Source organism: Bombus vosnesenskii, unplaced genomic scaffold (genome assembly GCF_011952255.1).
Source record: "Bombus vosnesenskii isolate JDL3184/JDL3185 unplaced genomic scaffold, Bvos_JDL3184-5_v1.1 scf7180000013316, whole genome shotgun sequence".
NCBI lineage: Eukaryota > Metazoa > Arthropoda > Insecta > Hymenoptera > Apidae > Bombus > Bombus vosnesenskii.
In genome coordinates, this window is record NW_022882962.1 from 55,470 (window position 1) to 82,202 (window position 26,733).

The 26,733-nt window shown below is 36.7% G+C and overlaps 1 protein-coding gene across 1 annotated transcript in view; it reads left to right on the forward strand.

Annotated features, from left to right (window-relative positions):
• The window catches only part of LOC117235577 (E3 ubiquitin-protein ligase MIB1-like), a 159,234-nt gene that overhangs the window by 14,266 nt on the left and 118,235 nt on the right, over positions 1-26,733 (forward strand). The window lies entirely within an intron of this gene.

Here is a 26,733-nt window from a genome sequence, read left to right on the forward strand (position 1 = left end):
AAGAAACAAAGACATTTTAATTCTCTGTCCCTTTTTTCCTTTCATGTAGATACGCTCTATTAAATGGACAACTCGCTGGAAGATCCGTTTCTTTTGGTCGCTTTTTGCTCTCGATCTGTGCAGCAATTGGTTGCAAAGGATTTACAAATACGTCACAGCTGTTGAAATTTATTTATCATAAGGTTGTAGAAATTTTATACAGTAGATCCTCGATTAACCGGCTCAATCGAAAGACAAATAGCCCGGATAAAAACGAGGCCCGAGGGGAAATAAGTAAAAGCGTACGTATCTATTTTCTATAGCAAAATAAGCTCCTTATTCTTGGAAGAGATATTTCTTTCCTTTCGTGATATAGTCATAACCAAACGTACATCTGTATGTTAATTTTATTTACTTTTTACACATATGTTGTACTAAATAAATTTCTACAGACGTTTAATTTACAAACCGAGAAAAATTGTTAAAACGATTTTAAATTTGGAGGGGAAAAGGAGAATTTTATCTTTGCCTCTTATTTTATTTTGTACCTAGTATATAACACATAACGTGTATGAAAAAAAAATATATCCACACAGACAACAGATACGTATTATGGTAGAGTGTAAAAAGAATTGAAACAAATTATGAAGTATTTACTAATACGCATATACATATGTGTATGTACATATATTATCTTCTTTAAAGGATTTGTATGAAATTAATTTGTCGTTTTATTCATCCAGACTTCACATCGCGTCGTTAAAATATTGTCTCAGCGATTATAGCATTTGGCCAAATCGAAATTCTAAAATTTCGTTGACATATTTCCGCTATTTCTGGCGAGCATCGATACGCCAAATGCTATTTTCATGTAAAATAAAATCCTATTAGCCGTCGACACTCTTCTGATTGCTGTTTCCTCAATATGCTTTTTCACTGTCGATTAAATATTACATCGCATTTATTTTCTATACGTGGCAATTTGAAAGTAAAAAGCTGCTTGCTCTGCGAAAAAGTTTTCTTTTTAATTTTAATGTATGCATATTATCGCTTTCATAAATTCTACGTATTTTACATAAAAATTTGAACTTCGTTATAAGAATTGGAAATTGGAAATATGCTAATTCTTTAGGAATATTCAACTCTATAAAGATTGATATTTGGATAGATAATTTCCAACCAATAGTTTCTTCTCATATCTCTCTAATATCGTAAAAATATCTTTCTGGAAATATTTTTCTAGCGTCTGTAAGAAAATTTGAAATATTCGCCACGATAATACGTATATCATTTTTATTCGAGCAATTGATATTTTTAAACATTTGAACGTATCTGTTAAACTTGATAACGCAAAAATTATTTTCAAACGATGTATAAAAAATGTAGAGGAGGTTTAAAATTATCATTACAACGCGATATCTCATCGATAACGTATCGTTGATAAACGTGTAATAATCGAACAATAATTTTATGCATCTTAAGAAATCAATCGTCAATAGTATAAAATGAAAAGATAGTTTCGAGATTGTCAGCGATAGAAATAGTTGTTTGGTATGTCAGTTTCAAAGACAATTTCGAATTTATACTTTTAGTCGCAAGATCGATAGCGGAAGTTGCAGAAGGTTTGCATATTTGCATAGTTCGCAATGATGTTCGATACTCGCGATTGATCGTGTTTACGAAACAGCCTTTCAATAGACAGTTGACAGGAAGTCAGGGCAAACATTTGTTGACCGAATACGAGCCATGACAGTTTTCACGTTGGCAATAGCGTCGATTTTTCATAAGAATAAATATTCGAAAGTTTCACAATTTATACCTCCGTATCGATAAATCATGGAGTTTTCTGTGTTTTCGTTTTAATTTAAATTCACGCCAGTATAAAGTGACAAATGTCATCGAATAAATGAGGAGTACTTTAATTGCGAGCTGCCTTTAATTTCGTCAGGAGCGCAAAATAATTTGCCAATTAAACCGAGTTTCGAAATTCACTGACTTATCGCATCCCGTATTTGCTTACGTAAATACCGAGATATGAATATTTAAAGCAATTAATTGCAACCAATACGTAAAACACAAAGTGATCCGTATAAATTGTTCCAGTGTACTGCGCTTGTAAATGAAATATTAATCGTGAGATAGCAAATCGAATTAAAAAAGAGATTAATATTAGATTAGACGACGATTATGTAATTTTTAACTCTTCGTCATAATGAAAACTGTTTGAAACAAATTTGTAAACAGGCGATTATGAAATACTGAAATTTATATATGGAGGAAAAAAAGGTCCTCCTTCCTTCTTCTTCTGAGAGAGCAATAATATTCCCTTTACTCTATGAAAAATTGAAATAAATCAGTGGATAAGGAATAAATTTTATACCCATTCGTCATCACGTGTTTTATTTAAGGCTGGAATTTTATTAAAAATTTTTTAATAAAACTGCTTTTTACCTTGAAATTTGAAGATGGTAGGAACTGTTAAATATTTGATTCTATTTTTTCTTCTTTATATCTTACATGCTGTTATATTTTAATATCGCTACAAAAATGAAATATCGCGTTGCTGTTGGAATAAAAGTAATGAAAGACGTCGCAGTAGTCTCGTCCAATATTAGTCAGACACAGAGTTGGTACGCTCTTATCTAAGTATTTCCAGGAATTATTTTAAGCTATATTTAGACCTAAAGGAATTCCACAGTTAAATGGAGACACATTTTACAAAAAGTAATTACACTTGATGATCATATTATTATACGGATTATTATACTATATTCACGTGTTTACTAGAATTCTCTGATGAATTTATTTAGACGAATGTACTATATTATTGTATAGTTTACAGTATAAATATTGTAAAACTATCTTTTACCATATCATGAAATGTGCAATAATGCGAAGACAATTAAAATAGTGCAAAAGTTTTATTCGCACAAAGTACTGATGCAAATATCCCAAATAAGAATTAAAGAAAAAGAAATTTGAAACGATGTTTTAAAGTTAGAAATGGAACGAAAGTAATTTAAATAATTTATATTATTAAAACTGAAGTGCAATTTTCATTTAATTTCTAAATATAGTATCGATTTTGAAACGTATGCACTAATTCCTAGGAATTATTTGATTGTCTGTTTTCACTTTATCCTTCTTTTCTTTTACGAATAATTGTCCCGTTCCATTGAAATTCACAGGAATCGAATATTCTTACCGTGAAAATGTCCTGTGTGATAGTTATGTTTGCACTCATCAATTTTTCAGTGTCACTACATTCACAGTGGAAATCTAGCTGCTTCGTAATTCTCGATTCTCGAACTCCGCCTCACTGCGGACGGAATAATAGAAGGTGAAACGAATTTATTAAAAGAAAGCGGTTATTGCGTGACACGTTAAAAGATACCTTTCTTTCTTTCTTTATACGTTGCTAAATGCAATTTGCATCTTAGACTCGTGCAAATAAAAGATACTTCGCAAGTAACCACCAGTTACAGTATTTGATGTTTAAATAAAACATTTGACAAGGAACAACATTGAAAGACGAAAGAGTTACTGTATAAAAAAATTTATAATTATTCACAATCTTTTCCGCCTTAAAATAAATCTTACAATTTCAACGAATATCGCTATGCATGTTTGCTAAAATTATCAGTCGATCATAGATTACAAGCGTTTTTTCCAGTGCAAGAAAGCTATATTACTTGATAAACTGGTAGATATATCGATAAAAGAAAATTCAAGGATATATGGATAGAGGAAAAATAGTTTTCATAACGGAGATAATTGCAAATTTATAAATAGTATGTAACGTAATATTAACGATATAATATCACGTGAAAGTGCAATACAACGTTTATGTTTGTTCGTTTGCAGCAAATTGATGTTTGATCAATCATCGAAGCCTCCGCAATATCAAAATTAAGTCGCTTCTGTAGCGCGGGATCCCTTGACCCCTGAATCGCATGAAATTAGATTACGCACCATCGGGAAAAAGGTCACCGCCAGAATCCAATTTATCTCGATCATGGCGTTGGAATGCGCATCGATATTTCCAAATTACAATTTCGGTGCCTCGCCAGCAAATTACGAACGTCAATTACGATTCTAATTGTGAATTAAAGCGTTCCTGGAACATCGACGGTACATTTGCACGGTTTTAATTTCTCCTCGCGCTTGTTTTTGCTTGCTTCTGTCGATATCGTGTTGCTACGGTTGATAGAAACCGAGTCTCAATCGCGATTATTAAAATAGTCGAAGTATTTTTTCAAGATAATTCGACAATGTTTTAGTAGATATTTTTTAGTTATTTTCTTCCTATTTTTCATTTATTTCTCCTTTTAATGAGATTGATATACCTATATTTATATCTATCAAACATGAACGTAACGCACGAAAATCTACATACAAACGTCACCAGTTAACAACTGCAAATTTGGATAGAACGCTTCGAATTTATCGTCACACGGTATCACTACGCGTACCAAAGCCATCGCAGAAGTATCGTTAAATATCATATCGTAGATAATTAAACTCGTATCGATCGACAATCGTATTGCTGACACATTTTGCGTGTTCTTCGATACGTATATCTGCATATTTTATATACGTAAATGTCATACGCGTACGCCCCCCGGGTATTTAACTTGCATAAACATTCGTAGTTTAAATAACCACCCATCCAATCCACCTAAATATAAAATCGTTTCAATCGAATATATATATAATCGATCAAGCTTTATCGTCGATCGTTTGATACGAGATCGATGTCGCAGACGTTGAGCCGACCCTTGAGCATACGTTGATTTCGTTATCCCGGACTAAGGATAGTGGCTGTTAGCGTTAGGGTAACAGGTATAACAGGTCGGTCGTTGGACGTCGTTGCGAACAAAACGTTCGGAATCGTCGACATTTCCCTGGTCCCGATATTCTTTTGTCGGCCCGGGTTGGATTTTACGAATCCGGGCAGAGCGATGGTCGCGCGCTGCGACGGAATTAAATTATACATTCGCCATCAGAATCGAGTTTGGCCCGGCGTTGGCCGCGATGCATGCCGGCGTTTCTGTTTGTTTCGTTGATTTATGAAGCATGGCGGGGACACAAAACACAACAACTCCCGCGCTCGCCCATCCCAGTCACGACTGTCCTCGGTAAAATAGAACAACGAGCCGGTGACGTCACGTGTAACCACGCCTACCAGCAGCCCACCTTGCCCATCCACCCCCGAGTTACCCTACCAGACCAATCGTCTCACCCTGTCTCTCTCAACCCTTTGCTATAACGCCACCACCAATTCACTTTGTGCAGTTTTATGCATATTCATTCGGCGTCGTAATAGCCCCTGCCATTAATTCGAGCCGCGGCCCTACCGCGCTCTGGTACATGTAAATCCAATATGTCGTTCTCGTGTAACCGACTTGCTACTTCTCCTCACACACACACACACAATCGCGCCTGCGCGAACACACACACACACACTGTATGTGTTTTACGCGGTATACACAAAGATGTTGAAAAGATCTTATTAATCCTTTTCTGTTACTGTTACTAAAATTAATGCACACGTTTGATAGGTCACCGATATTGGGGACTTTGTTCTTTTAATAAAACATGGAAAATGAAACTTCGAACTCAAAGTCGCTTTGCTCTTCGTTCGTTAGATAACTTGTTTTCATACCTCGTACTGTCTCTCCTGTCATCCTCGTTCCTGCGATCGCTTCACACTTCGCTTTCCTCATCGAGTCGTTCATAGTTATACCTTCTCGCTCGTCCCTTTTACACTCAATCGCGCCAAGCTTAAAAGCCACACATATAACAACGGTTAGATGGTAGCGGATTATTCAATGAAATAACTGGAAGATGAAAACAATGGAAAGCGTTATGCTAAATTTGTCATTTTCAATATCCTATCCAAATTTATCGAGCGACCAAACATAAGTCAGCAGTGGATCATACACGACCAACTATACATCTGAACAAGCTCTGGACAAGACTACGAAGACACGCGCATCTCGAATCGAAAGAGAATCTGATAGCCCTAGAATCCAGCAGTTGGTCAGAGTCATTAGAAATCCCGAGCAGTCTCGGATTTACCCGTACGGCGAGGCACGCGAATGGTACGGAATCAAAGCGGACAGAAGCCAACCGAAGGGAAACAAAAAAGGACAAGGGAAAAACGGAAGAAAGAGAAAGAACAATAGTTCAAAGGACACCGCAACGAGGACAAAAGCTGGTGAACAAAGAGCGAGAGTTAGCTCGGTCGGGCCGTTTAGAATCGCGCAGCCGTTCCTCGTTGGCATGCTCGTTACCCGGAACTAGCCCCCGAAGACGACGACGACTTGGCCGACGTCTAGCAGGAGTAAGGGTGGTCTGGAAAATTCAACGAAACAGCGAATCGATTTGGTCACGGAGCAGCTGGCCGGGGACAGAAGCAATCAGAAGTCAGGAGGAAGCTCGTGCCGGGGAATGAGGCTGGTCTGCCGACAACGAAGAAGAGACGACGATGGTTCGAGTGGGTGACTGTCGAGAAAGGTAGCTGAAGGGAAGCAAGAGACGAAAAGAGAGAGAGAGAATCGTCGAATTCAGTCGGAGAAAGAGCCTCCGACTAAGGGTACGACCGGTTACAGGAGTTCGAGAAAGAGGAACGACTGATAGAAGGAAGAAACGATAGGAGAGAAGCTTGGAAACGAGAAAGATGGGGTTTAGAGAACGAACAGAGTAGGGTAGGGGCACGGAGGTTAGGGAATGGGTTGGTTTAACTCGCGCTATTTGAGATAATTGATAGCCAGAATGGGTTCACATCCTCTGGCTGGCCTATATAGCTGTGCAGCTCGACCCAATGCAATTTCCTTCCAACTGGACAGAGGACTGCATTAGCGATACCGACCGGCTAAACTATTGCCGTGTTGCTGCTGCTGCTGCTGCTGCTGCTTTTGCCTCTGCTCTTCTCTCTTACCAACCTTATTCCGGGGAATTCCGAGTGGCACTCGCCCTTGGAACCATTTTCTTTTGGGATTCTGTCCCATTGACCGGGGCGGTGGCGTGAAACATTTATCGTACCCAGCGGCCGAAAGAAAGAGAGCCGAGAATCGGCTGAAATCTTTCATCACACGTGAACCGGCACGACTGTTTCCCGAGGGCGTTGCTCGGCTTATTGAAAATGCAGCCCGGGACGATTACGTGTTCAGGGGCTTGGTTTTGCTTTCTAACGGATATCCTCTCAGGATATACTGGAGGGAAGCTAGAAACGGCTGCTTTATACAGTATTTATTTATTCGATTCAGTAGTACAGTATCGACTTGTCCCTCGGTAAAAGATTTTACGTTGAAGTTTGTTCGAACAACAAATGAATAATGTCCAACCGAATGTACGTCGAATAACTTTTAAAATAACAAATAATTCGAATTCTGCTATTAATTTGAGTATTTGTAAAAATCAAATTAATATCAAGACAAGCGGCATTCCTAGAAATTATGAAGAGAACGAAGCAAATAGCAGTTCGAATTTTGGTAACACGCGATTGATCGACAACGTATTGAATTTTATAATCGCTCTCTCATAAAGAATACAAAATGCAAATTGGCTTGTCTTCTTTTCCTGTAGCCTTCAATTGCCAACACTAAAATTCTTTCTTATTTCATTTACAAGAGATAACCGAAATATTCAATATTCGTTTGAACAATATTCATAGCTATCCATCAACGAAACGATAACGGAACTGAAAGCCGATGAAAAACACGCGTAACCGGCAAAACGACATTATCTCGAATAGACACAGAATCGTTCGATCGTACACAAAGAGATGTTCGCGCTCCACGTAGTTGGCCGACCGTAACGAGACAAACTACTCCTAATTCCGGGCGACATTGTGAAACTGCTTCTAGCAGGACGATTCGGCCACGTAGCACGAGTACGTACCTGGACCGTGGGTGCCAGCGAGTTGCAAATTGGATTACCGCATCGACACCGTGCCGCGAGCACCACAGCACCGACTAACGAGCCGTACGAGAGCCGTTTTTATATTTACCGGTAGATCGTTTTCGGTAGCGTAATTGTGTTTCGCCAGCCTGTCGATGGATTCGAAGCGGAATTGCTAAACGGCCGACAACCGCGAGCACTAACCCCTAGCTGAACATCCGGTTTAGGCTTTGATGTTTACGGCGATTGTACGGTTTTATGCGTTTCGAATTTTTCAACACGTTGATGCGCTAGCCTAAAGTGTTTAAAGTCCTCTACAGGGACCATCAAAGTTTTGCCACAGTTTATACTCTTTTCACGTTTCGAAGGAAATTCAAGTTTTGCGGGTGTATGGGTTTGCAAAATAAATTTTCAGTCGTGAAACGTTATATAATTGTCTTGGAAAAATATTATGTAGCTAATTTTAATTATAACCCTTTTAGCAAACTTCAGAATAGATTCACAACGTGTTTCGCCTGTTTAACACGGTATCATTCGTTAAGTACGTTTTAAAAATCTGTTCCGTCATCGAGTAACTGTTTGATACGGTAGAGGTCGAGTCAGAAAGATCATCGTTTTATGGAATGACTGTAGTAATGCTGGCCGCGCATCAATCTCGAGCTTGTCCTTTCCGCTGAATTATCATCCAACTGACATCGGATCGCGAGTGTCGTTAATTTGTATTAATATCTTGTAAATGTTCAAGCAGATGACAAAACTACATATTTAATCTGAAGATCAAACACAGAGGTAATTTTGATGTGACATTAATTGACGGCATATCGAATTTTAAAGTTGCTCTTCTATAAAACTATAGGGAAATGTTACTTGTCGCAATCTTTTCTCTTCTTCCCTTCGAATGGAAGTTCAAATAATTAACGCCATAATGTCGAACAGTTCTATGTACGAAAGATGAAAGAAATTCTGAGGAACAACTAACTATGGTAAAAATGGTGACAATAATAATTTTAGTGACATAGCATAATGTTTGTTAATTATATTTCTAATTTATTTAACGCTATAAATTTCTACTTCAGAGGCAAAAAGATCGAAAACATCGTGTTTTTCATCTGTGCGCTTGGCCTGTGCCCGAGTAACTTGACTAATCTGAACGAAACTTAAGAATGCCAACATTCGGTGTTTATTCTAATGTCAGAGGTACGTAGGGCAAACGATCCAAGCAGCTGCCATCGTTTGGCGATCTCCACATTGTCTCAGAGAGCTGTTACCTTTTCGCAGTCGCCATAATCGTAAAGCTTTACGACGAATCGAGAGTACTTGAAAGCGGTGGCAGCGCGCTGTATTGTCAGTTTGCGTGTCCCTTACTCGTGGGATCCTTATCGAACTTGCAGAACCAAACGACTTGTGCATGTATATATACAGGGTGTTCACTTGAAAACTTCACGTCCGATTATCTGGAAGATCAGATAGGCATTTTGGGCAAAAATGTCTCAGACGAAAGTCAATAATCTGTTCTGCGTTCTGTGCCAAGCAATAGTACAATCTGTTTTCAAATTCAATTCCTACTTTCCTAAGTTCCTAAAATTTTGCAAAAATTTGATGACCTTTGGATTTTTATAATCTTTGAATTATCGGTTTCTTGTAATAAAATAATTCCGTGAAAAAGCGGAATTATCGCTTATTATTCATTTTCCTGCCGCTATTTTGGAAATAACAAAAGTTGATATAAATTTTTTATTTGAGTAAAAATATGTTTTTAAGGTGAAGTCAAATACAAAATGTCTCCTATAACAGATTCTCCTTTTTCTCCGTAGAATAAGAATTCGTAAGAAAAAAATATGTTTTCCATCTTAAAAAGACCAAATTTATCTTCAGATGACCATGAAAAAGGTAAAAAAAAAAAGAATAAAAAAGCTAGCGACACAGCTGAATTTCCCACTCGAAATCGCGAAACTGTTGTTTTGCTTCGAACATTGTTTCCTAGAATGCGTAGTTTTCGAGATAATTGGACGTGAAGTTTTCAAATGAACACCCTGTATACATATTGGCATCGAATTGCGGATTTTCATTCGAACCTGTGTGTGTGTTTCTTGAAATGGAAATTGAAGAAGAAAGCGTTCAATCGGCGAAATTTGCGAATTGCAAAGTGTATTAATGCTTCTGCCTTCGAAACTGTTACATCAGCTTACTTTTTCCGTATTTTCCCTCTGACCTTGTTTTCATTCTACGCGCGATACAGTTGAAAGTAAATTGTCTACTCGTATCGTAGCTATTTATCCAATGGTTCAATTCAATATCGATAAAATCCAATAATTATAAATATTCTAATAACGCGAAAATACTATTACAAAAAACTGCTGCATTACAAAATTTAAGATAAAATAAAAGATTTAAATTAAAATTTCTAACTGTAGATTTAAATCTCTAAGATTTGGATCCTTCCTATCAAGTAATAAATTATTTCAGTAGTTTTTGAAATTACAGAAACGTTTAACTTAAAATTTCTCTTTCTGTTGTCGATAAAAGTATTCGCGAGACTCGGATTCATGACCTGAACGAATTAAAAGTTAATACTCGCGTGAGCGCCAACCGAGTATTGGGTTGGCAACTAAGTGATTGCGCATTTTATCATTAGGTGGTATTGACAAAATCCGCAATCACTTAGTTGCCAACCCAATAATTGATATGCGTGCGTACATATATTGAATGAAAAGAGCGCGTATCCATGAAACGAATGAACGAGATTTGAGGGAACGTGGAATTGGCCGCCTTAGGCGATTCAGAAAAATATTACGCGCTTCCTTCGATTGAAATATTTCTTACGATTGCATCTAAAAGTGAACGCAGATGCAAAGAGGGATAAGAATAAAATATGAAAACGGGGTCGATGATGAAGAGAAACGGGAAGATGAAATACCTACTTGCCTGCGATGTTTGAAGTAGTGCTTACTTATTCTTCTTAAAAGACAGGCCTGCTGTCGTTCTCCATTCTTCGGGAGGATCGATATTCGCTTATTACAGTTATGCACATCGTACGTTCATTTGCCAGGAATTAAGTAGAATCTCAGTTTGATAATCTGAAAAGGATTATTGTGTCCATCTGTTTACTGATAAAATGATAAATGTTGATAAATTGCGTCCGTGAACGTGGATTTTAATTATACGATATACAGCATTATTCATATATGAAGACCACAGCAGAAAAACATAATAATTCGAAATATTAGATACGAAAAAAATCGATACTTATTGTGATTATATATATCACGCGTTCGATGCTCGAAAATTAGTAGAACTTCGGTTTAATAATTTCAAAAGGATTATTGTGTCCGTTTGTTGGCTGTCGTTGATAAACGTCGATTTCAATTATACGATACGTAGCTTTATTCATGAATGATGATCACAGCAGAAAAACATAATATTTTAAAATCTATTTAAATACAAAAGATTGTTTATTCCATTTTAGAATTTATTTTAAACAAATTTGTAAACAGTTGCCCACCATAATTAATGTATCGGAGAACTGAATATTCATGTTCAAATTTTGTATCGCGAAATGAGTTTCGTAGAATTTTCTGCTTACAGCTACTAAATTATTACTCTCTGGGTAGGATTTTCCAAACGTACTCCTCCGATCAAAGGGAATGATAAACTGATAAAAGAACAATTTTAATACGACCGTAATCAACATACATTCATTATTTAACATTTATAGCTAGGAAAAATAGAAAGCCTTCCTCGGCTAAAATTACACAACGAGATATATCGTATAAATGTATTATCCAACCGAATTTCTTCTTGCAGTAACAAAATAAAAATAAAAACGAAAATATTAAGTGTTAAGAATTCAAACAACATTTATAAAGGACAAAAGCAACGAGAAAGAGAGAAAGGATAACGAAGGAAGAGAGAAGAGAGTACACTCGTGACTTACAATTAATCGTGTTAGTTATTCATACGAAATACATAGAAATGTTTCGTGTATAAATCAACGTGTCAAGAGTACAAGAGGTCTGTTTTTCAATGCAAATGTCGGGCGCACATTGTGCCCTGGTAGTCTGGGTTAATTTAGACGGTTCGTAGTTATATTCGCGCTGCATTGTTTCCTTGATGCACGTAAAATGGGCGTTAATTGAAATGTAAGTGCACATTTATTACGATTCCGTTCTATAACAAGGGTTCATAAACGTGTAGGCAAGTGCAAATTGTTACTAATGTGCTTCGTAATGACCTCTCTGCGAACGATATTACCGCGTCATAATCAACCGAAATACAATTGTGCATTAGAAACGAAATAAATTATAAATGATTTCCGGTTTCACTTTATATCTTTTCATATCGGTATGTTAACATCAAAATTATCAAATCAGTCAAAATAGCTGCTATTAGATTTTTTGTTGCCGCTACTATTGGAAGCATGCAAGTTTTTTTTGGTAATACTTATGATATATTTACTCCGATTGAAATGGAAACACGATTGTATATATTTGTTTGTTTTTTATATCGTTGTAATACTAATTAGCTATGTATGACATATTTTAACATATGTTAAAAGTTGGTAATTTTAACGTTAGATTGCAAACTATAACGATAAGGAACAAAGGCCACAAGACAGACATAAGCCACGTTTTCTGTTTTTCTTCTTTTTCGTATATATATGAGATCAGTTTGAAAATGTAATCTTGTTAATCAATCGCATATTACCAAAGCTTATTGTTAAATTTGATTATAAAGTTCTCACAAAATTTCATGCATTTATCACGTTGTATTAATAAAAGGCTTGTACCGTTGAACGTTGAGCCGAATAGATCGGTCCTCCTTTTAACTATATTGAAGTATATCCTTCAGGAAGTCAACAGAATTATACTTATCGTATTTCCTCTCCTGTAACCCTCAAATACGTGAGTACATATAAGAAATTTTATGAGATAAACATGCCATACAAGCATGAAATGTATAATGCAATATGTACACGGTCTTGAAACAAACATGCAAAAATGATAATACGTAAAATTAACATTCTCTGAAAACAAAAGAAATTCCTAACCAGCTTCCATTTTATTATTCATTTTCTATGGAAATATGCATTTGCATGAACATTTCCAACCAGGATAGATATAACCGGTTGTTCGTCATTGCTATAAATATATGTGTTGCCTGAAGCGAAAGATACGTACCACTTTATTTATATTACAATTCTGTATAATATTTCCATTTATAATAACTAATGAAGCAATAACAGATTAAAGAACCCAATGAACAACGTTCGCTATATTTTATGCTGGAATATATGTAGAATTTTTCAAAAGCTAATGAAACACGTATCATGTTTTTGTAATATTACGTCTTATATTTTGAACATTGAAAATTTCAGATATTTCAAAGAAAAATGCGTATATCGAAATATTTCATGTTCTCGAGATTAAAGTCGGTATAGCAGCGCTATTCGTTTTAACAGCGTTATTTCACACCATTTTTTACACAATTTCCAGCAAATTGGAATATACAGCACGCGTAATTTTTGAGGAAATTCAGCACGAACTTGCGGCGTATATGTATCGGCATTTACCAGCTTCATACAACGTAGGCGTCAAGATTAAATATAACAGGTGCAAATTTAGTGACATGAAAGCACTCGTGGAGACACTTAACCTCTGATAGGTGTATATCCAAGGGGAATACATTTATAAAAGAATGGTGATATTGTTGAGGACATAAATGGGATTACATTTACGTTACGTTAATGCAACATTTTGTTTCGAATTTCCTTTCCAATCGATTTAAAAGAAAATACAGAGAATTTCTTTAATATGTTTCTCATCGTTACATATTTATTCTTCTCTATAGATTATACGATTCTATAATGTTTATAGAAGTTGAGATAATCATAACACTACGACAAATTTTTATTATTTTTTTTTTTTTTTTGATCATGGAAATCATTCTTGCGTTTGTGATTGCAACGAGCTTTCGTAAAATATCTGTTAACCGTGGGTTTTGTATTGCAATGGGAGGAAAACATATCGGACATTTACTACACAAAGAAGACTCTTACATGCTTCGTTTGCGTTTGCGAAGTAATCTCTATTGATATTGGCAACTTTGAGCTAACATACTTCTGAATCAATCTTTCTGTTTACGTTGAACGAAAAAGCTCGCTCACGACATCGAATGTTCGTAAGTGATAAAAATCGATTTTACGTCAGAAGGATTGATCGCAGGACCTACGTTGATTCGACATTTTTTCCTCCTCTTGGTGACTAAATACCATAAGCTCTTAATCCTTTTTCTTAACGCCGTGTATACTACACTGATCTTTCGAGATGTCACGTGTACTTTACAATATTTACGTTCGATAATTTTTACGACGTTCTCCAGAACGGATTCTCCATAATGCAATAACTTCAACTCACCGTCATTCAACATTGAGAGTCAAAAATGAGTATACAACGAAGGCACAATGTTCATTCAAAAGCACTTACGTATACGTTGCATAAATTAAAAAGTGACTGGAGAGGTTACAAAGGTATATAAAAATGAATAGCAAAAGAATAAATAAATCTGTAACTAAGTGAATATTGTGCGAGTCTCATTTCTGTAAGCCGTAGCTATACTCTCGTTCGACTCTCACTCGGTAGCAAGTGCTTTCATCCAAATCCTTATATTTCCTTCTATATTCCACGACATAATTTGATAATCATCGTCTACAGTGACAGTCTAAAACGAGACGACAGACAGTCCAAAAGTGTATAGGACAATTAGAGGAATTCGTGGTCGCCAGGAATTCGCTTTGCGCTTGACAAAGGGTTTTCTGATGCGTCTTGAAAGCTGACCGGCTGTTTCACAAACCTGTGATCCGGACTTTCACGAAATTTGGATATACGACGAGGTAAAGGAGATACTACGGTATCTTGACGTTGCGTACACCTCTTGAGACAGTTGGATGGACGAAACGAAATCCGGCCATATTACCAGGCAAGCGCGCTAGTGTACGGGTGACGTTCAACTCGTAAAGATACATTCATACTCGAGGCACATCTTGTGAAAGGATATACCTAAGGCACTCGCGGAACGTCAGCATAATCTTTTACAGAGATCCCTTTTACGGGACCACCGTCGACTTAGTATCTCGAGCACGGTCCGTCAAGTAGCTCGCATTGGCCTGCAACGCCCGACCACTTTCCAAATCTTTTGCATTTCTACCCAGCCCTCCTTCTGCTTCCTCCCCTTCTTCTTCTTCGTCGTCGTCGTTGTGGTCGTCGTTGTGGTCGTCGTTGTGGTCGTTGTCGTGGTCGTTGTCGTCGTAGACGTTGTTGACGCCGCATTGGTCGTCGTTCGTATAACCACATAGGAAAAAACTGTTTGCATAACGTTGAAGAGTGAGATCAGGACTTTCCAGGCAACGATTTACTCCTCGTCCGTTCGATACGTATCTCGGAAACGTCTTATTTTAGGTTCTTACGTAGAAATCTCACGATTCAATCTGATCTCTACGTCTTCGTAAAAGGATCCAACGACGGATGCAATGTGTGAATAGTTTAAATGTGTGTAAGTGATGATTTAATGGAGACGCGTGTTCGTGAAAGGACCTTGCGAGGAGTAACGTGCGAATAGTTTAGGTTTATAGATATTTAATGGATGATCGGATATGTAGAATAGTTATTTGCATAGGAGATTTTTTTATCTGAGAATGAGAATCATAAGAAAGATGATATGATAAGCGTATTTTTCTTGATCTTTTGATTTTAGTATCGCCTTATGACCGAAGAAGAATATCTTGATATAGAATAGTTAACGACGAAACGAACCTGTTAAATCTAAAATTATAATTGATAAAGTTTTGCGGAAGCTAAAAGCGTAATTTTTAAGATGAACAAATGCATGAATGTCTTCAATGTTTTATTATTGAGAGCAATAGTAATTCCGATAGCATTTTATTGCAAGATATTCTTATATCTGCGCCTGAATAATAATCACGATATGCATGCAACGAATACTTTACAGGCTTTTTATTTTCGCCTAATATAATAAAAGAAACACGTGGTATAATAAAGTATGCATTGCGTGCAGGTGCAAGCAATCGGAGCGGGCCGAGAAAAATAAAGGAAATGAATTCTCGTGTACTTACTCGATAATATATTTATGGGACTACGTATTGTTTTATTATTCTAACGGTAATAAAGAATAGTGAGTAACTTTTAGGCGAAACTTAATAAGTACTTTATAAATTGATGGTATAAAAGTATCTTAGGTAGTATAAAATCTCGTAAAATCGTTTCATGATAGTCGTAAAAATAAATTTCCTTGTTCAACTTAGAGAAGAGGAGAACTTTGAATAATTTAATCCTCGTGTTGCTTAGAGTTTATAAAAATACCTTTTTTTTAATGAAAATGAGACGTGCAAAAAGTAGAGAATGCATAAAATAATAGTAAAAAGTCTGTGTAACAAACGTACTCTTTGGTAACATCTACTGTTGTTGGCGAGCTGAATATTTTTTATTTGAAAATATGGCGAGCTATTTTTCATTTCAAAACGATTATAAATTTTAAACAATATATAGGGCATATTATTCTGGAAATGAATAAACGAACATTTTTAAATGGCAATCAATTACAATGAGAAATTAGTAATTAAATCTAATAAAAAATTAATAGAGTTAGATCATATGTAACTTTATCACTTTGTTTAACAAACATCGTACAAAGAAGATTTTTAATCGAATAATATCCAATTAAATTTTTTATTACTACGTTTCTTCGCTAAAGCCTTTTGAGGAACACTGATTTATTCCCCTAATTACGAAATAATCACTCCTCGTCCAAAAAGTATTGAATCGTTTGGGAAGTTCGTAGAGCGTTTCTGACAATCGATATTAAATTCTGCTGCACATTTAATGAGATTGGAAAGGGAATTATTTATTATGAATTTCTGTCAAATAATTAAATGCTGCATTTCCGTGCTAACAGACATTGTTAATAGTTGAATATTAAATGTGGCATTTAAACAGTATCATTTTGAATTTATCAGGAGAACATAATTTTTTCAATAAGATAATGTCGAATCTTTAATTCTTTACGAGACATTTTTGGTAGCAAAAAATTGAATATTCCAGACATCTGCAAAAAATCATTGCTAAAGAAGACGAATAATTTTTCGAAAGATAACTTATGAAAATATCTAATAGATGGCAAAATATCATCAAAAGAAACGTTACAGAAATTATTTAACAATATAGTATATGCCATTCAAATAAAATTATATACAGTGCATAACGTGAATTGACATATGGCTGCACTGTCTGTGGATCCAAAGAACTTGATGATTTTCGATGTTACCTAGTTACACCTAGATCAGAAACAATATATCGTGCGGTATATAAATCGGAGAAAGAAGAAATTTCACTTCGTTATTAATTTGAGCACCGTTTTTGAATTTTAATTTTCGCTACTTTATGCTCATCGTAAAGGCATTCAACGAATATAATTTCGATTACACAATTTATTTCGTACATTAAAAATCTATAAATCTAGAGGCTGAAACGCGTCGTTTTTCACGGGTTTCCAATACACGAAAAATACATTTGCCCATTTTTGCAAATTTCAGTCGCAGAACGCCGTTTCCATCCTCGTTCGAGCATATCTCGTAAAATAAACGCCCGTTCGACTGCGCAACGTTTTACCTTCGCGTGAAAAAATCCTGCAACGTGGCGTTAATTGTCCAACGGAGAATTACGTTCTCTCGCCCGAAGTAATCGCGATCATTAAAGCATCGAGTGGTCAGAGGGCCAAAGTAGACCACCGTTGCCAAAGTAGCTTCGCCTTAATTTGCCAGCCGTCCCGTGATAGGATCCCTTTAATCCTGCGCGACCGAAGGCGTTCGCTGAAGGATTTCGGCTCGAGTGTATGCGTGACCACGAGAGTCAACATTGACGCAAGCCCCGCGGCATACGTTACGGTGATTATGCCTGTAACAACACCTTGCCCTATCCCACATTACCCGGGATCTCGTTACACGCACTTAGACCTACCCTTGCGCGATCCTTCCACCCTCGCCCAAGGATCCTCGCAGGAAGCTAGCTATAACGGGGTAACCTGTATCAGGAACGTGTAAGGTGCTCGTAATTTACATCAGGCGCAGGGCTCATCGAATTATGACCGCTAGCAAAGCATGGACTTACGGATAAGGGGCAAACGCCACCTTCCAGGGACAGGTACTTAGCCAGTTCGATTATATTGGGCTGGGAACTAAGTGATTGCGGATTTTGTCGATACCATCTAACGATAAAATCCGCGATCACTTAATTATCAACTCAATAGTAACGATTTTCAAGCGGTGTGTCACGAAAGGATCCACAGATACGTCGTGAGGTTGTTTGAAACATGCGATATCTAATTGTTCAGTTGGGAGCATTCACCTGTTTTCCATTAGATTGTCAAATAGAAAATAATACTGTACAATAGTCATTGTCAGGTGGTAATGGCCTGTCTTGAACCGAAGTTAATACACTTTCTGATGAATTTTAGTAATTAGTTCACGTGAGATGAAAAGGTTGAAAATCGATGGATTATAGCAAATAGTGGCTTCGAGCTGTGCATTTAAAGAATATCTAAGGAGAGAGCGAGATAGATAGTTTATTACGTTAAGTGGAATAATTCATTTAGATGAAAATTATTTCTCTTCTGTAAGGAACTAGTTTGTAACGTGAATATTAATCTTAAACATGGACTTAATGTTGAAAACAGGCCCGATAGATATTATTGATACAGTGAATAATTGACTTCAAATACTTTGGTAACATCTGTGAAGTATATGATTCCAGTACATATTTTGTAGCTTCTACACACATTTACAGATTCGTTTCAAATTTGATCAATACAATCACGATACTCGTGTCTCGTTACAGTGCTAATGAAATTTCCAATTGTTTTGCACAATTTATACATAAAGAGTTGCTAAGAGTGTCCAAAAAGAGAAAAGAGAAGATAATTCTACGTCTGAAGACTTTAATTCCAAATGCATCTTGTCGGTTTATTGTATATCAAGTTAATAATAGGTTTATACTACCCAAGGTCGTAAAAAGAGGTAGCTAAAGAAAAATATCTAAAATAAAAAGCGTAGGTAGGATCACGCTGCGAACTGCTGCTTTAGTAGCTAGAATATCCAGTAATTGTCCGGCTATAAAACGGCTCCATAGTCAACTTGTCCGACCCTAACTACGAAAGTCGTGTGAAGGACCAGACCATAATCCGGAAGTGACGTGACAAGAAAGTGAGCGAACCAGCAGCGACACTTTACCACTAATTACTGGCCCACGCGTCCGCCGTTGGCGTGTAATTTCCTCGCATGGCATCCTTTATCGCGTCTAATGAAGCTGGCACCAATTTCATCCGGACAATTGGCCGATAAAATCGAACACGAGCTGGCAAACCAAGCTTAATTGCAACACTAACAATTTATTTAGCATTTTATTCGATACAATTACACCAGAAATTACAGAATCTTTAAAATATTTTCAATGTCGAAGAAATAACAGAACATTAGCGATGCTCGCTAGTACAGAATCATATTAATGTAATATCAAGCTACTATTTTTATACTGTACTTCTTACTTTACTACTTTTTCCTTAGCGAAGGTGAAAGCCAATAAATTGTCTCGCGTCTTACATTATGAGAATACGTGTAAAAAAAATTTGCAACGCCAAAATTTTTAACATATTCAACGAATATATGTAGACTTTCGTGGCTGATCGTATGTTACAGCAGCTACATAAAGCATTTACACGCATAAAGATACTACTAAATGATACGAAATATAACACACTAGGACGCGATTAATTAGTACGTAACTGACATAATAAACTTATAGTTAGAAACTATAATAATCTTTTGGCTACATTGAATAACGTCAAAATCAACAAAATTCTACTCGCCCATATTTTCCCATATTTTCTCCTGTAATCTTCATTCGTGAAACGTGACTTTTATCAGCAGCTAGCCCGAAGAAAGCTAGGACGAAGAGAGAAGAGTCGGCGGACGAGGTGGTCGTAAATTAGGCTTCCTTCGGTTCCATGGAGCTGCTAATTGCCGGGATCCCCTGTCGCCCTGCTGTAATTTCCTGCAGGTGATCCTTTATCGGGACTAATGAACCTAGCTGCGATTCAAGTCCGACAATCACCGTGATAAAATCGAAGATAATCGCCAGTGACGGTGCATGATGCTCCCAGCGGCCAGTGCTACCAATCGTTGGATAGCAAACGGTTAACGCGCCTCCCAGCGTTCAATAAGAGAACCCTCGATGTAGCGACACAATCGAGTATGCTCTTCCGGTGCACTTGGAGAGCGATCCACCTAGCTACCGATCTGCTCGAGCATGCTCTTCACCGGATGCTTCACTCGAATTGGAACGCAGTTGAATCACGTTTGGATCGCTTCTCTTTCGATTTCAAAGCATATTAGGCACTCGACGATCTTCCTAGCACACGCGAAGCCGCGTTATGGTACATCTTAACGAATCAATGCCCCGATGACGCTTCTTTAGTTTAACTCTGCCTTGCTACGGTATTTCGATGCTCGTGTTTCGATTTTGCTCTCATTTTAACGAGCAAAGAGGATTTGAAGATAACGGATATTATAACGGAACTGGAGGAATAACGCTGTGAGAAAATGTTTAACGTAAAATCGAATCGAGATGTCGTGCATACTAACAGGATAATTTTCATATTCTGTTGGAACTGAAGATATTTGTTAACGTTAAAAGTATATACAATAATTGGATCGAGAGTGGCCGTAGAGATGTACGTTGATATACCGTGAAAGTTTAAAGTCAGGAAATCGGTTTAAATATGGAGCGTATTAGCTGTTTGTGTTGGAAATTAGTTCAGTGGATTCTTAAGATAAATTTGCCACGAATTTGCTTCTCAATTAATCTCGGTTTATTCAAACGATAGAAAATTATTTGCCGCGGTTACGTTTTAGAAGGAATTCTTATTGAATTTGAACGAAGTTTTACAGAGCAAAGTATTATAATAGCGAGTATGCTTATTTTGATAACAACATGAAACAGACCCATGGTGTAGATAACATCTGGCTAAATACGTAAATTTGGTATTCAAAATGAGGGAAAAGTTTGTTGAACATCTCACGGAATACTATATATATATATACATATATATGTAAAGTGGAATAGATTACTGTAGTTACAATAAACCGACAGGTGAACGGCAGTACTTGGCACAACTTAATGAACTACTTAATTAGTCTGTACAGCGCGAACTAGTCGCATTTCCATGGTATCGTAATATCGTCATCCTTGGATTGTTACGGTTGTAAATTTGAATATGTAATGGAGTTCGCACTGCGCTGATAAACTTGAGGTAATTTGATTGATGGTTTAATTAACCTCATCGAGGCTAATAGGTTGTAGTTCAGTTGTCGCAGCATGATAATTTCGCCGAATATTGTACAATAATATACAAAGAATAGATTTCCATGCGTTAATAAATTATATCTTGAAGATATTTAAATCAGGCAAGAGAATGAAATTATACATTATTTAATAATTACTATTACCTGGTCATATGCCTTTTTATTTGATTTTCCAGATAAGCCTATATTTTTCCATCCTCTTGAAAATTTTCAAAATATTATTAGATTGTTACTTGTTTTAATAACTATACCTTCAGCTTCCATATAAAACTCTTATACTTTTAAAATATTTACATCATTAAACCAAACAGCTTCTCATCTTTAATTATATGTCATATCGAAACTCTTCCATTTAGTCAAAGGATAATATAAAAATCGGAGGACCGATAAGAAAAGATACATGTGATCCTTTTTTTTTTTTTGTTACTGCTGCGATTTCCATACGTGTTACGCGTAACGTTAATCCAGATAATCGTGGTGATGCCGTATAACAAAGCCAGCTATCTCGCGAACAACAGTCAGCCACTTCTGGCCGTACGTTATCGAACAAATTAAGTAAAGCACAAAACCGTTTCGTGACCTATTAACGATCGTGGAAAAGTCGAGCGCGATCTCATTACGGTGGCTGGTGGTGTGGCGGACCTGCAAAATTATACAGGCGAAATGGCGCAGTTACGCGATATTCTTGCTGCAACGAAGCTGGCCAGGGAAAAGGGTAGTAGATCCGAGTAAAATAGCGAGCCACGTGAGTGCTTCCCGAAACAGGATAAGCTTGGAAAGTGGCGATTTTGTGGGCCACGAGACGTGTACACCGGGTTCCCAAACTAGACGGAATACTAACCCAACGCTTCTCTACTCGTGAACCAGGCGTATAACCAAAGTTGAGTACGTATCTACTTTCGCATACGGTCTCTATAGTGTCGTCAAGGGCCCGCTAGCTACTTTATCACGCCGGCAGCTGAGTGGAAAATTTAGCAAAGATAACCACCGGCCGCATTAGGTCGCCACGTCGAAACTTTGTTGCAGGATACCGATCGTGGCCTCGTCGTCGATTCGGCCGAAGAACAGTTTACGGTCCATCGAACTCTGCCCCGTACGAAAACTTTCCGCTTGATGGACCGAGCACGTGTTGTTGCTCGGCGATTTTTCGCCGGTTCTACGATGGTCCGGCTTTAGGGTTGGTCCTTGATCGCAGCTGTGCAACGATTCGTCGGGAATTTCGAAACAGGTTCCACGAGAGAATTTCTTGAGCGGTTCTCTTGGAAGGTGGAATTAAGGGAAAAGTCTGAGGTGATTCATTTGGTTTGAAAATCATGTACATATTTATTAATTACTTTTATCTTCTTTTATCTTCTTTTTGTTTCGTATGGGTTTATTTTAAAGTTTAAACGCGATCGCGTTAACGATAGAGGAGTAACTAGCGATCATTGATTGGTATTTGGCTACAAGGCGGCTTAGGAGACTGTGTTATATGTTGAATGGATTCGTTGGTGAAGTTCATCTTGAAATTTGCTTTGGTTTTGAATCGATTTCTTGAAAACTTAAGACATTCTAGCAGAATGCGCTTGGCAATATTCAGCTAGATTCGTATTCAAGAGGATCTTGTTTCGTTGTTACTGGTGCGAAATTTCACCGATTATAGAGAGAGATTTAGTTAAATGGTCAATCTGTTGAAAAATAATGCACGGTTTTAGTGATTACTTGTTTCTGTTTTGCTTTGACCGATTATAGAGAAAAATCGAGCAACTTAAACAATTTAGTCAGATGATTAATTTGTTGTGAAACAATGTACAATTTTAATAATTACTTCTTTCTTTTTACCCCATTATAACGAATATTTAACATTAGTACGTTGTAACAGAAGAGAAATTGGATTTGTTGCTTTATTCTATATTCCTTCCAATCAAAAGCTGATCGATTTTCGAACAGGATAGCGTTCCAGCAAAGGGAATTCCTTTGCTCTTCCCTCTTTGACCCTCTTCCGGGTAAAAAAAAGTTACTCGACAAAAATCTCCAGAGTCATGCATTATTCCGAGCCACTGACTTTCAATAAACCTGTTTTTCATCAAAGAAATCCCCCGTGACCATAAAACGACATCGAATCACAGAATCACCTTTATGATACCTCGCCCCAAAGCACGGACAATTTAAAAGATTCAACTGCCTGTTCATGCAATTAATCAGCGATTTCGGAACGCGCTTCGAACTTCGACCGTAATTTCCTTCTTCTTCAATTTATTGCAACTGTACGATTTATCCCTCGGACATTAAGTAAATTCTTATACGCTAGATTGGTTTACGTCCATAGAAGCGGATATAACGATAGTGGATGTGGATGACAATTGCCAGCGGGATGTCATAACAGTTTGGTCGTAATATCAGGTTGTCCTAAAAGTTTATTTTGTTTTAGAAGAAAATAACAGACGCACAACATTTTTTGTTTTAATGCAAACGAAACGTGTTCTACGACAGCTAGAAGACGATCAAAGATAAAGACTACAACATCTGACAGATTAAGTTCCATGTTTGTATGAACATAGCCAGACAAAGTAGCTGCGTGCAGATAGCGAAAGACATTTTTGGGACAAGCTAATATATCAGACTTAAAAAAGAAAAAAGTAAAGGGGAAGATACTGACACACGCCGAAAGAAATATAATTAAAAATTGTAACTTTGATCATTTAAATCGCTAAAGCGAGGATTTTCAATGGGAATTTCGCTCTTCGATATTTAGTTGGCTTTCGTCGAAAGACGCTGTCAGAGTGTAACAGACGAAAATCTTGAAAACGTTTTCTCATTTTCACTGCCAGTGCTTGTAAACTGTTTATAAGTGTGAGCAAACATGCCGTCGCAACGAAAAGGAATTTGCACGTGTCTGCTTTACGAATTCCTATCCTGGCCACAACACATCGTTGACAAGTGAGAATATTAATGAAATATTTGGTAAATCTAGCATAACTGAATTCATCGTTTAGCAGTGGTTTGCGTGGTTTTCGCAGAATGAATCACTTCGGAATTCTGATACTAATTCATTTACGAATATGAAGCCAATGATAAATAAACTAATTCTGTGGGGCAATCTGAATTCTGTTCGTGTACAGAGTATATGTAAAACATTTACGTCATATCATCTATGCTGCAAAGATTTTTTAAAGAGAATTATTTATGACGTACGATGACGTGTGACAAAGATGGGTCTTGTACGATGAGCAACCGGGTGAACTTATACGGCACTATGAAGAAGATACTGCTTCTAAAAACAACAATAGGTTACTTGCAGTTTTGTGGGCTATAGAAGGAATTATTTGTCGTAAAATATCCAAAAGTGCAAATACAGCGGATGACTTTTATGACACAATTGTTTGTGCATTGCGGATTGACACGGAAGGTCTCGTTTATAAATTTTATCTATTTACAGATGGCACAAATCCAGTTCTTCCATATGTATGTGAACGTATAGAACATCGAAATTATCATATTTTTGTATTATGACAGAATTTTGCAGACCAATATTTTGACCATAGAAGCGTAGTTTGCTGAAACAATTTAATCAATTCAGTTGATTTTTTGAGTACACAAGGATGGAAGAAATGAAGGATGGAGTACGCTGGACATTTGAAAAATTTGAAAAGAAAAATTTAGTTCTGAATTTCAATCTCGTATTATAATAATTGTCCTAAGTGTTGGTAGATGTACATGTACACGCATTAACTATGAATGTATGTATTAAACGTTAATGTACTCCCAATTGTCATAAGCTATTTTAAATATTTCAACTGTATCGCATGTAATCTTTCCAGATGATGTTACCTAAGTGAACTTAAAAGTTAGAAACGTGCGATAATACGTAGACTTGTAAAATCATAAATAAATCAGAATGATGAAACATAAAAATCGATACAAACATTTTCAGGAAAAATAATCAAAATGTTACAATTTTTACTATATCTACTATTCAAACAAGTAGAGTTTTTTTTAGAAATCCATTTATACAATCCATTTATCCTTTGGAAACGTAAAAAGTAAAAGAAGAGAGACGACTGTTTCAGCGAAACTGATGGATAAACAATCGACTTTAAAAATACTAAAATTTCTTGTCTCGACTATAATTAATATAATAAAATACTGGATCGCTGAGATGTCTGAATCAAGAATCCTTGCATCAGCGAGTAAACAAGCAACAACAGCAACTGCTGTAAATGCCTATTTCGATGCAGTGTGCTTTTATAGTCGCTATCTCGCTCTTTACGCGCTCATAAAAGGCCCAATCTGTTTGAATATGAAGCGAAACGAAGTAGGAAACGACAGTCTCTATCTCACACTGACTGTCTGTTCCTTCTTTTATACGAGAATGAAAGATCGAGAATAGTGCGAACATTACAAAGAATAACAATCATCGAAGATTCTTGACGCAGAAAATATTCCAGGATCACAGGAGGAAACACCAGAAGTTTATTTTTGTTGACTTTTTTTTATTGTATAATTTTTATGTTACTCGATGACTAAGAGGACGTATTTTAGTATGAAATAGCCCAAGTCTCGTGCAATACCTCTGAACAATATGTTATAAAATTTAGCCAATCTTTCCCATGGAACGAGCAAATTAATTCCGCTTTTTCTAATTTTTTTTTAATTGGAAATTATCGACGAATTCATTTCTTCCATCGATGACTCACCATCCTCAACTTTAAACTGTACTTTACGCCGCGTTCGACTATCGACCGCCGTTTTTATCACTTCGCTTCAATCGTCGAACTCGAACCTAGACAATATTCGCATGACTACGACTCGCATTTTTGCGCTGCCTAAACTCGAGCACACGTACACAGGTGTCTAACCCGTTTACAACTATCGAGGAATTTTGTCACGCTGTCAAACATCCGGGGATTATGGGAAATTTGGAGATACGAAAATTCACATAATGCACATAATATATAGAAATACGTACGATAGTAGAGATATGTATTCAAGTACAGTATCCCTTGCAGTATTTAGTAAATAAAACATTTGCAACCTAATTTATAAACACTACTCTCAAGCATAGTCGGAATAAAAATCACGACGCAACAACGTTGTAAACTTTAACATTCATCCAAGATGATTAATGGTTAAATGTATGAATTTGTACAGCGTACATGTACATACACGTCGACTATTTACCTTGTCAATGCAGATGATCATTCGCGTGTTACAAATAAAAAGAAAAATTCATCCGAGTATCACAATTACAGAAACAGCAAGCTGCCGAGAAATAACAAAATAGCCGAGGGACTCGGCAGACTTTAAAGGAAATTGAATCGTAAAATTGCAGTATAGTCGCGTACGGCCAAAACGTCGCTGAACCGTTCACGGCAGGATTCAACCTCCCGTCGAAGAAAATCTTCTGATAGCTGTTCGGCTATCCTAATTCTGAGTTACGGGTA